This window comes from Oryctolagus cuniculus, chromosome 15 (genome assembly GCF_051225735.1).
Source record: "Oryctolagus cuniculus isolate XC-2025 breed Fujian yellow rabbit chromosome 15, ASM5122573v1, whole genome shotgun sequence".
Taxonomy (NCBI): Eukaryota; Metazoa; Chordata; class Mammalia; order Lagomorpha; family Leporidae; genus Oryctolagus; species Oryctolagus cuniculus.
Window position 1 is genome coordinate 64637090 of NC_142881.1, and position 12236 is coordinate 64649325.

The 12236-nt window shown below is 47.7% G+C and overlaps 1 non-coding gene and 1 pseudogene across 1 annotated transcript; one reads left to right on the top strand and one right to left on the bottom strand.

Moving 5' to 3' along the window:
• Window positions 1–1062: 1062 nt before the first annotated feature.
• On the bottom strand, window positions 1063–1621 carry LOC100357601 (large ribosomal subunit protein eL38 pseudogene; annotated as a pseudogene).
• A 4855-nt stretch (window positions 1622–6476) lies between these two features.
• Window positions 6477–6609, top strand: LOC127484275 (small nucleolar RNA SNORA41). Its single transcript, XR_007911156.1, has one exon. It is a non-coding gene; the product is annotated as a small nucleolar RNA SNORA41 (small nucleolar RNA).
• The last annotated feature ends 5627 nt before the right edge of the window (window positions 6610–12236 follow it).

Consider the following 12236-nt stretch of genomic DNA (forward strand, 5'->3'; position numbering starts at 1 on the left):
GTCTGAGGCAATGAGGAGGTTGCAACAGCACAGACTAGGACTGCCACCCAGGGGTAAACATAACTGCGGTTACCAAGGACCAGTCTCACCTGCTTGCTGAGTGAGGGGTATCACCCTGGCCGAGGGAAAGGGCCCTGCACTAGTCATTTCAGGGTGACCATCTAAAGCATTTTGCCTTGCACCTCTGGGTTAAAAGGAAGAGTGATAGGAAATACACTGGGGTGAAGCCTTGGGGATGACCATATTCCTGTATACGTAGAGCTAGCGGCCTTTCAGCAAATATCAGCTGCCTACTGTGTGCTTGCAAATCACTCAAATAAAGTAGAAAATCTGAATTTACACACAAAAAGGAAACCGAATCTGTTCTCTCCATGTTTCTCTCTCTACCTCACTTCTCCCTTCCCCCTCCCTCACTGCTTCCCAACCGCTCAGACTCTGATGTGTCCTTGGTGGCAATTTCAAGCCTCAAGACACTTCTGTGTTCACATGCAAACACACACCCTCCTTGATCCTCATTGCTGTAGCACCCACACAACCTCTAGCTACCCCACAGCAATTAGAGAGAAGATACATGTAAATAATAACGAGCTCACCAGCTCCTTGCGCATCAGTATCTATGGCAACCTCATGGGGTCCTCGGGCTGTGCTGTTCCAGTTGCAGCTGGTCCCCTGGGCAGCACGGCACTCAGACCTTGCCCAGAGCTTGGGGAAGAGGGAATACACAAGAAATCAGTGTCTTCAAATCAATGCCCAACAGGGCAGTACCCTCTGTCAGTCTGATCTTTAACCTCTGAATTTCAGAACCCAATTTTAGAGCATGAAGGCACTCACTTTTCAGACCTAGGGAAAACAGGGCCTTGGAAGGTGAGCTATTTAAGTGTAAGGGAGATGATGCCACTGGAAGGGAAAGCTATTTACCCACTTGTTGGGCGATATTGCAAAACTGCTTCAGAGGGAAATCAGTTTTATGTCCGAGAGGTTTTTCCTTTCTTTCTTTCTTTCTTTCTTTTTTTTTTTTTTTACTTTTAACACTTTTTTTTTTTTTTAATTTGACAGGTAGAGTTATAGACCGTGAGAGAGAGAGACTGAGAGAAAGGTCTTCCTTCCATTGGTTCACCCCCCAGATGGCTGCCATGGCCGGCGCACTGCGCTGATCCGAAGCCAGGAGCCAGGTGCTTCCTCCTGGTCTCCCATGCGGGTTCAAGGGCCCAAGCACTTGGGCCATCCTCCACTGCACTCCCGGGCCACAGCAGAGAGCTGGACTGGAAGAGGAGCAGAGGAGCTACCGGGACTAGAACCTGGCGCCCATATGGGATGTTGGCACCACAAGGAGGAAGATTAACCAAGTGAGCCACGGCCCTGGCCCCACTTTTAACACTTTAATACAGTTCAAACTGGCTTCTCTGATTCATTTTAGCTCTTTCAGGGTCAGGCCTAGGGGCAGGGACTGCTTCAGCTTCTCGGCCTTCTCCTTGTCCATGATGACCAGCGAGTAAAGGTACCTGCTGCAGCACACCTTGAACTTCATATTGTCTTTATTCTTCTTGATCTTGACACACTTGGCATCCTTCCACCAGGTCATGAGTAGGAAGTCCTTGATCTCTTCAATTTTCCGAGGCATGGCGACGAGGCCACGAACCAGCACCCCACTTTGCCTAACACCGCTCAAGAGGTACTCTGAGAGAGGTTTTCAATCCACAGAATCTTAGGGATTGTACAGCTGTGCTCCAGCAGCTGCCAACATACATATGTTGGTTCCATATAAGGTTTGGTTGGGGAAGAGTCCCTGGCTAAAAAAGAAGTTTTGAAATACACAGTGACTTCTGAGTTTCCCTCCAATTCTAAGATTCTGTGACTAGGGGCCAGCGCTGTGGAGCAGAAGGTTAAGCCTCTACCTGCGGCACCGGCAACCCATATGGGCACCGGTTCAAGTCCCGGCTGCTCCACTTTTGACCCAGCTCCCTGCTAATGGCTGGGAAAGCAGCAGAAGATGGCCCAAGTGCTTGGGCCCCTGCAACCGTGGGAGACCCAGAAGAAGCTCCTGGCTCCTGGCTTTGGCTTGGCCTCAGATTTTCATGTGAGGAACTGAGACGCTGATGAAGAGCCAAGCTCAGAGATTCTGGGGAATTGCGGGACTATGCAGTGTGCAGAGCCAAGGTATTCCAAGTGGGGCGCTCAGGGCTGCCTGGGACTACTCCCTTCCATTTTTCAGCTAGAGGCTTGGTTCCAGAGGGCAATCTGATCCCGACCTTCTCACCCTCAAACCCAGCTCCGTCTCCCTCTGCCTCTGCGTTCTCTGCCATTTCCCTAGAGACCACCCACTCTTCCCTTGCATCTTCAACTCCTGCTGGGAAGCCCAGTGCACTCTAGGCGCTCAGCAACTCTTTGTGGGGTAACTGAAATACTGGGGTGAGGGACAGAGATATCTGCAGGGAAGACAGTGCCAGTGCTGTGGTGACAGAGCTGTCATCAGAGGCAAAAGGAAGGGACCTGGATTACGCAGCTTGCTGCCTGCACCCTCGGGGATGGCCGAGGCAGAAGAGCGGCGTGTGAGGCCCCCTGGTGGGCGGATGGAGACGCTCGGGCACTTCGAGGAAGGGACGTGAACACAAACAGGGATGTGATGAAGATGACAAAAACCAGGGTAGCTAATGTTTCGGGAGAGCTTGCTGCTTGCAGGGCACGCGCGCTAAGCACTCTACATAAGCTATTCAGTTTAACCCTTACCATCACCCTGTGACTGTGGCAGCCATCAGCCACATTTTACAGAGAAGGAAACAAGTTTAGAAAGGTGCAGCAGCTTGTTTAAAGGCAAACAGGTAGGAACTTGATTGAGGGCAAATGAACAGAGGGATACAGGGCAGGGGGTGGTGGTGGTGGAGTGGTAGATGGCATCAAGGGAGAATTCAGGGTGTTTATCCTGCCAGTAGGAACTAGATCGGAATCTTAAACTCAACGTGGATTTGACCCAATCCAGTCCCCGCCCTGCACCCAGCACTTACTCAGAGGGGGCACTCATGCTTTCTTTTTTTTTTTTAATTTATTTATTTTTTATTTAGTAAATATAAATTTCCAAAGTACAGTTTATGAATTACAAAGGCTTCCCCCCCATAACTTCCCTCCCACTCGCACCCCTCCCATCTCCTGCTCCCTCTCCCATTCCATTCACATCAAGATTCATTTTAGATTATCTTTATATACAGAAGATCGATTTAGTATATATTAAGTAAAGATTTAGTATATATTAAGTAAAGATTGCACCCACACAGAAACACAGAGTATAAAATACTGTTTCAGTACTAGTTATAGCATTACTTCACATTGAACAACACATTAAGGACAGATCCCACATGAGGAGTAAGTACACAGTGACTCCTGTTGTTGACTTAACAATTTGACACTCTTGTTTATGGCGTCAGTAATCTCCCTAGGCTCTAGTCATGAATTGCCAAGGCTATGGAAGCCTTTTGAGTTCGCTGACTTCGATCTTATTCTGACAGGGTCATAGTCAAAGTGGAAGTTCTCTCCTCCCTTCAGAGAAAGGTACCTCCTTCTTTGATGGCCCCATTCTTTCCACTGGGATCTCACTTGCAGAGATCTTTCATTTAGGTCTTTTTTTTTTTTTTTTTCCTAGAGTGTCTTGACTTTCCATGCCGAAAATACTGTCATGGGCTCTTCAGCCAGATCCGAATGCCTTAAGGACTGATTCTGAGGCCAGAGTGCTATTTAGGACATTTGCCATTCTATGAGTCTGCTGTGTATCCCGCTTCCCATGATGGATCGTTCTCTCCCTTTTTGATTCTATCAGTTAGTATTAGCAGACACTAGTCTTGTTTGTGTGATCCCTTTGACTCTAAGACCTATCAGTGTGATCAGTTGTGAACTGAAATTGATCACTTGGACTAGTGAGATGGCATTGGTACATGCCACCTTGATGGGATTGTATTGGAATCCCCGGCACGTTTCTAACTCCACCATTTGGGGCAAGTCCAATTGAGCATGTCCCAAATTGTACATCTCCTCCCTCTTATTCCCACTCTTATATTTAACAGGGATCACTTTTCAGTTAAAATTTAAACACCTAAGAATAATTGTGTGTTAATTACAGAGCTCAACCAATAGTACTAGAACAAAACAAAACAAAATACTAAAAGGGATAAAGTATTACATTGTACATCAACAGACACTCATGCTTTCATTCATTCATCCATTTTCTTGAGGACCTCTTCTGGCCCAGTCACCTGGGAAATGGAAGAGAACAATCCCACAAGGTTCCTGTCCTTGGGGAGCTTGTGTTCTTGTAGGAAGGCAATGAAAATAGAAAGAGGTCATTTTAGACCTTTGTAAGTTTTACTTCAGAGAAAATAAAACCAAGCAATGCAGATAGATAGTGGGGATTGTGGGCGGGCATGGGGAATTCCTCTCCTTGAGGTGCTCACATAGGACTCCTTTCAGAAAGTGACTTTGGAGATATGTACATGATGATAATGAGTTAGTCCTTGGAAGATCCAAACAAGAACATTCCTGGGGGGACTGAAGCAGCAAGTAGCAAAGACTCAAGATAAAAACTGTCCCAAGTGTCATTTTACATGTGTTTGTGTGACTTCAGATGTCTCATCAGGGTAGGGTCTGTGTCTATTTATGTTCATCCTGGTGTCTCCAGCATCTAAAGTGCCTGGGGTGGAATAATCACTCAATAAATGCTTGGAAGGTTAAAGAAGAAGAAGGAGAAGGAGAAGAGGAGGAGGAGGAGGAGGAGGAGGAAGGGGGAAGGAAAAGAAGAAAAAGAAAAAGAAAAAGAAAAAATACTATGTATGATAGTTTTAAAGGAGGGATAATCCAATTAATTGGGTCAATCAAAAACTTAATGGAGAATATGGAAGGAGGGGAAGGGTGTTGGCAGATGGCCATGCCCCCTCATCTACTGTCCAACTTTCTGTACTCCAGGGCAGGTCCAGAGGCTCCAAGTTCCCAGACCTGGTTACGTACCAGACATTTCCACTCGAATATTCTGCAGTCTGCACAAACTTAACATGATCCAAATCCAAATTAATCAAATTGAGAGGCTGTATAAAATGGCAGTTAAGAACACTGAAGCGGGGCCAGTGTTGTGGCACAGCAGGTAAAGCCACCGACTGCAGTGCCAGCATCCCATATAGGCGCCAGTTTGCATCCCGACTGCTCCACTAATGATCCAGCTCTCTGCTATAGCCTGGGAAAGCAGTAGAAGATGGCTCAAGTCCTTGGGCCTTTGCATCTGCATGGGAAACCTGGAAGAAGCTCCTGGCTCCTGGCTTCGGATGAGCCCAGCTCTGACCATTTGGAGAGTTGAACCAGCAGATAGAAGACCTGTGTGTGTGTGTGTGTGTGTGTGTGTGTTTGTGTCTGCCTCTGCCTCTGCCTCTCTGTAGCTCTGCCTTTCAAATAATAAGTAAATCCTTTTAAAAATATTTATTTATTTGAAAATCAGAGTTACACAGAGAGAGAAGGAGAGGCAGAGAGAGAGAGGTCTTCCTTCTGCTACTTCACTCCCTAGAAGGCTGCAACTGCCAGAGCTGCACTGATCTGAAGCCACGAGCCAGGAGCTTCTTCCGTGTCTCCCACACAGGTGCAGGGGCCCAAGGACTTGGGCCATCTTCTTCTGCTTTCCCAGGTTGTAGCAGAGAGCTGGATCAAAAGTGGAGCAACTGGGACTTGAACTAGTGCCCATATGGGATGCCGGCACTGCAGGCAGTGGCTTTACCTGCTATGCCACAGCTCCAGCCCCATAATAAGTCAGTCTTTAAAAAAATGAAATAAATGAAAGAACACTGAAGCAGGGGCCAGCGTTGTGGTATAGTAGATAAAACTGCTGCTTGCAACGTGAGGATCCCATACTGGCACCGGTTCATGTCCCAGCTGCTCCACTTCCCATTTAGCTCCCTGCTAATGGCCTGAGAAAAGCAGTGGAAGATGGTTCAAGTGTTTGGGCCCTGTTACCCATGTGGGGGACCCTGAAAAAGCTCCAAGCTTTGGCCTGGTCCAGCCCTAACCACTGCAGCGATCTAGGGAGTGAGCCAGCAGATGGACGATCTCTCTCCGTCTCTCTCTCTCTGTTAACTCTGACTTTCAAACAAATATATCTTAAACTGAAACAAGGATGGGTGTTTGGCACAGTAGCTTGAATCATCACTTGGGATGCCAGCATCCCATACTAGAGTGCTGATTCAAGGCTATTCTGCTTCTGATCCAGCTTCCTGCTAATGCATTCCTGGAGGCAGCAGATAACAGCTCAAGTACTTGGGCCCTTGCTACCCAAGTGGAATGTTCAGGTGTTGTTCTGGGCTCCTAGCTTGGATTTGGCCCAGCCCAGGCCTGTAGCAGGCATTTGGGGAGTAAACCAGTGGTTGGAAGAGATGTCCTACCCTCCTCCATCTCTGTCACTTTGACTTTCAAGTAGATGAAAATGAATAAATAAACATAAAAAAGAACACTGATTCCGCAACTACTGGTCTGCAGCTGTTCTTATGGTAGCAGTTGTGGCATTCCACCGTGGGAAAGAAACTGTTATACAATTAAATACCTCTGTCTTAGCAAAACAGAAAGTGGGTATATGTGTGACACACATGAGATAAAAGATTTTAAAAATTTAAATTAAAAAAAAAAAAAAAACCCAACACTGAAGCCAAATCCTGGCTCTGCCTCTTACTTGGGAGCCTGCCAAGTTCTCTGCCTTAGGTTTCTCATCTGCAAAGTAATAGTACTCACCTCATAGCATTGTTTTTCTAAAAAAAAAAAAAAGTATTTTTTTAAAAGATCATTTATTTTATTTCTTTTTTTTTTTTTGACAGGCAGAGTTAGACAGTGAGAGAGAGAGAGACAGAGAGAAAGGTCTTCCTTCTGTTGGTTCACCCCCCAAATGGCTGCTACAGCTAGCGCGCTATGCCAATCCGAAGCCAGGAGCCAGGTGCTTCCTCCTGCGGGTGCAGGGGCCAAGCATCTGGGCCATTCTCCACTGCCTTCCCGGACCACAGCAGAGAGCTGGACTGGAAGAGGAGCAATCGGGACAGAATCTGGCGCCCCGACCGGAACTGGAACCTGGGGTGCCAGCGCCACAGGCAGAGGATTAGCCTAGTGAGCCACAGCGCCAGCCAAGATCATTTATTTTGAAAGTCACAGTTACAGAGAAAGAGAGAGAGAGAGATCTTCCACCTGCTGGTTCTCTCCCCAAATGGCCGCAAAAGCCAAGGCTGGGCCAGGCTAAAGCCAGGAGCCAGGAGATTCTTCCAGGTTTACTACATGGGTACAGGGGCCCAAGCACTTGGACCACCTTCTGCTGCTTTCCCAAGCCATTCGCAGGGAGCTGGACTGGAAGAGGAGCAGCTGGGACATGAATCAGTGCCCACATGAGATGTTGGCATTGCAGGCAGTGGCTTTACTCACTGTGCCGGCCCTTACTTACATTTTTTCATCAACAAATTAAAAATTGCATATATTTATTATGTACAACATGCTGTTTTGAAATATGTATTCATTATGGAATGGCTAAGTAGAGCTAATTAACATATGTAGTACCTCACATACTTGTTCTTGTTATGAGAACATTCAAATCTACAATCTTAACAATTTTGAGAATACAAAGCATTGCTATTGACTATAGTCACTGTATCCTACCACATATCTCTTGAACTTATTCCTTCTATCTAATCACAAGGTTTTTTATAAGGAGTAAATTCTTAGTACATTAAAGTCAAAACAGTGCTTTAAATAGCAAAGGCTCAATAAATATTAACTATTATAGCTATTTTCTTTACCACCCTTGACACTTTTCTTCCCATTTCCTTGGCTCTGACAATGATATAACTTGTCTGCCCCTCACCTAGTTCAGAATCTTGGAGTTCATCTTTGAGTCATCCCTTATCTCAGAGGGCAGAGCTGGGTTTGAATTCTGGCACTGCCATTTATTAGTTTTGTGACCTTGGGCAATTTACTTACATTCCCTGAGCTTCACGTTCCCTATCAGTAAAATTAAATGTTATAATTATCACTGTAGAGTTGTTTCAGTAATGTGGAGATAATATTTGTAGTTGGAAGGCCGGCGCCGCGGCTCACTAGGCTAATCCTCCGCCTGCGGCGCCGGCACACCGGGTTCTAGTCCTGGTTGGGGCGCCGGATTCTGTCCTGGTTGCCCCTCTTCCAGGCCAGCTCTCTGCTGTGGCCTGGGAGTGCAGTGGAGGATGGCCCAAGTGCTTGGGCCCTGCACCCGCATGGGAGACCAGGAGAAGCACCTGGCTCCTGGCTTCGGATCAGCACGATGCGCTGGCCACAGCGCGCCAGCCGCAGCAACCATTGGAGGGTGAACAAACCCTCTCTCTCTCTCTCACTGTCCACTCGCCTGTCAAAAAAAAAAAAAAAAACAAAACAAAAGAAAACTTGTAGTTGGATGGCTTGATGCTTTGCGCTAAAGAAATGGTAGTTGCTATTATCACCATCGTGTGTATCATTAGGAACCAACACTCATGCATTTTTTTCTCTTTAAATGCCCTTGACTCCATCCCATCTTTTTTTTTTTTTTTTTTTTTTAAGATTTATTTATTTGAAAGTCAGAGTTACACAGAGAGAGAAGGAGAGGCAGAGAGAGAGAGAGAGAGAGAGAGAGAGAGAGAGGGCTTCCATCCATCGGTTCACTCTGCAGAAGGCTGCAATGGCCAGAACTGCACTGATCTGAAGCCAGGAGTCAGGAGCTTCTTCCAGTCTCCCATGCCTGTGCAGTGGCCCAAGGAATTGGGCCATCTCCCATTGCTTTCCCAGGCCACAGCAGAGAGCTGGATCGGAAGTGGAGCAGCTGGGACTTGAACTGGAGCTCATATGGGATGCTGGCACTGCAAGCGATGGCTTTACCTGCATGGCCACAGCGCCAGCCCTCATCCCATCTTTTTCTATTGCTTTCCTACCATTCTAAACTAGGCCTGCCTCACCCTCCAGAGTTACTGCAGTGGCTTTCTCCCTAACTTTGCTGCCCTATTTTATATTCCACTTTCATTGATTCACTCAAGAAATATTAATTGAACAATTTCTTTTTTCAGAGCAGCTTCTCTTTCTCAGTGCTGGAGATATAACAGGGAGAAAAACATACAACTATTTGCCCCCAAGAAGCCTATCGTCTGATAAGAGGGACAAATAATAAACAAATGAACAGGGGCCGGCGCTGTGGCTTAGTGGGTGAAGCCACTGCCTGCAGTGCTGGCATCCCATATGGGCACTGGTTCAAGTCCCAGCTGCTTCACTTTTGATCCAGCTCTTTGCTATGGCCTGAGAGAGCAGTAGAAGATGGCCCAGGTACTTGGGTCCCTGCACCTGTGTGGGAGACCTGGAAGAAGCTCCTTGCCTCTGCCTTCAGGTCAGCCCAGCTCCTGCTGTTGAGGCCATTTGGGGAGTGAACCATCGATGGAAGACCTCGCTCCCTCTCTGTGTCTGCCTCTGCTTCTCTGTAATTCTGCCTTTCAAATAAATAAATAAATCTTTTAAAAAACCACAAGTGAACAAATAAATATTTAATATATCAGGTGGTGGTAGTGTTATGAGGAAAATTAAAGCAAGAAAAAGGGATAGAGAGTTATGGGGATGGTGCTATTTAATAAAGGGTGGTCATGAAGGGCCTCCTGCTACAGTGAACATAGAAGCAGAGATCTGTAGCAAATAATATCACTTTTTTTTTGACAGGCAGAGTGGACAGTGAGAGAGAGAGAGACAGAGAGAAAGGTCTTCCTTTTGCCGTGGGTTCACCCTCCAATGGCCGCCGCAGCCGGCGTGCTGCGGCTGGCGCACCACGCCGATCCTATGGCAGGAGCCAGGTACTTATCCTGGTCTCCCATGGGGTGCAGGGCCCAAGTACTTGGGCCATCCTCCACTGCACTCCCTGGCGACAGCAGAGAGCTGGCCTGGAAGAGGGGCAAGCGGGACAGAATCTGGCACCCCGACCGGGACTAGAACCTGGTGTGCTGACGCCGCAAGGCGGAGGATTAGCCTAGTGAGCTGCGGCGCCGGCCAATAATATCACTTTTTAAGGCCATGTCTTGGCTGAAGTGCTGTCTCCTTCAGGATTCAGTATGAGTGCCCGTGTATAACTTTCTAGATCATCCTTAATTCTAGTCAATTCTGATTTTCTTCCCACTCCCACAATGCCCCTGCTTTTGCAGACATGCTGCATGTACTTAGGCATATACATCATTAGACAGATTCACTCGTCAAATAGCCACAACAGCCAGAGCTAGACCAGGCCAAAGACAGGAGCTATTAATTCCAACCTTATCTCACATATAGGTAGCGGGGGCCCAAGTGCTTGGACTATCTTCTCCTGTTTTCCCAGGCACATCAGCAGGAAGCTGGATAAGAAGCAGAGTAGCTGGGACTCAAATTGACACTCCAATATAGGATGCCAGTGTCACAAGCAGCAGCTTCACCCACTGCCCTAGGTTGTTAGTAGCTCTCATCTCTGATAGTATTTTTTTCAAAGATTCGTTTTATTTATTATTTGAAAGACAGAGTTACAGAGAGGCAGAGGCAGAGAGAGAGAGAGAAAGAGATATTCCATTCACCGGTTCACTCCTCAGATGGCTGCAACAGTTGGAACTGTGCTGATCATAAGCCAGGAGCCAGGAGTTTCTTCCGGATCTCCCATGCAGGTGCAGGGACCTAAGCACTTGGGCCATCTTCTGCTTTCCCAGGCCATAGCAGAGAGCTGGATCAGAAGTGGAGCAGCCGGGACTCGAAGCGACACCAGTATGTAATACTGGCACTGCAGGTGGTGGCTTTACCCACTATGCCACAGTGCTGGCCCCCTTATTTTAATCTTCATAACATGGGGCCGGTGCTGTGGTGTAGCGGGTAAAGCTGCCGCCTGCGGCGCCGGCATCCCATATGGGCGCCGGTTCGAGTCCCGCCTGCTCCTCTTCCCATCTTGCTTTCTGCTGTGGCCTGGGAAAGCAGTGGAGGATGGCCCAAGTCCTTGGGCCCCTGCACCCGCGTGGAGACCTGGAAGAAGCTCCTGGCTCCTGGCTTCTGATCGGCGCAGCTGCAGCTGTTGCAACCAGATGGGGAGTGAACCAGAAAGCCTCGCTCTTGCTCTTGCTCTCTCTGCCTATCTGTGTAACTGACTTCCAAATAAATACATACATCTTAAAAAAAAAAAAAAACTCACTCCTAAAACTTGAATTAAAAAAAAATCTTCATAACAACCTTACAAATAAGTAATATTATCTCCATTTTACTTACTTATTTTGAAAGATTCATTTGTTTATTTGAAAGTAACAGAAAGGGAGAGACACAGAGAGATAGAGAGAGAAATCTTTCATCCACTGGTTCACTTCCCAGATGTTCACAACATCCAGGTCTGGGCCAGGCTGAAGCCAGGACCTAGGACCCCCAGCTAGGTCTCCCACATGGATGGCAGGGGCCCAACACATGGACCATTACCCTCCACCTTCCTACTTGCATTATCAGGAAGCTGGATTAGAAGCTGAGCAGCCAGACCTCAAGCAGGCACTCCAGTATAGGATTCTGTTGTTGCAAGTGGTGGCTTAATCCACTGCACCACAATGCCAGCTCCATCTCCACTTTGCAGATGAGAAAACTGAGGCACAAAGAAGTTGCACTGATTCCTTGAATGTAGCCCTTGAAATGGCTGACACCTGATTGTAGGCTCACTTTTTTTTTTATAAATAATTTTTTAAAAATTTATTTGACAGGTAGAGTTATATATATAGAGAGAGGACCTCCTTCCGTTGGTTCACTCCCCAAATGGCTGCCATGGCCGGCACTGGGCCGATCTGAAGCCAGGAGCCAGGTACCTCCTCCTGGTCTCCCAAGCGGGTTCAGAAGCCCAAGCACTTGGGCCATCCTTCACTGCCTTCCTGGGCCGCAGCAGAGAGCTGGACTGGAAGAGGAGCAACTGGGACTAGAACCCGGCGCCCATATGGGAGGATTAACCAAGTAAGCCACAGCGCCGGCCCCTCACTTTTTTTTTTGACAGGCAGAGTGGACAGTGAGAGAGAGAGACAGAGAGAAAGGTCTTCCTTTGCCGTTGGTTCACCCTCCAATGGCCGCTGCGGCTGGCGCACCGCGCTGATCCGAAGCCAGGAGCCAGGTGCTTCTCCTGGTCTCCCATGCGGGTGCAGGGCCCAAGCACTTGGGCCATCCTCCACTGCACTCCCGGGCCACAGCAGAGAGCTGGACTGGAAGAGGAGCAACCAGGACAG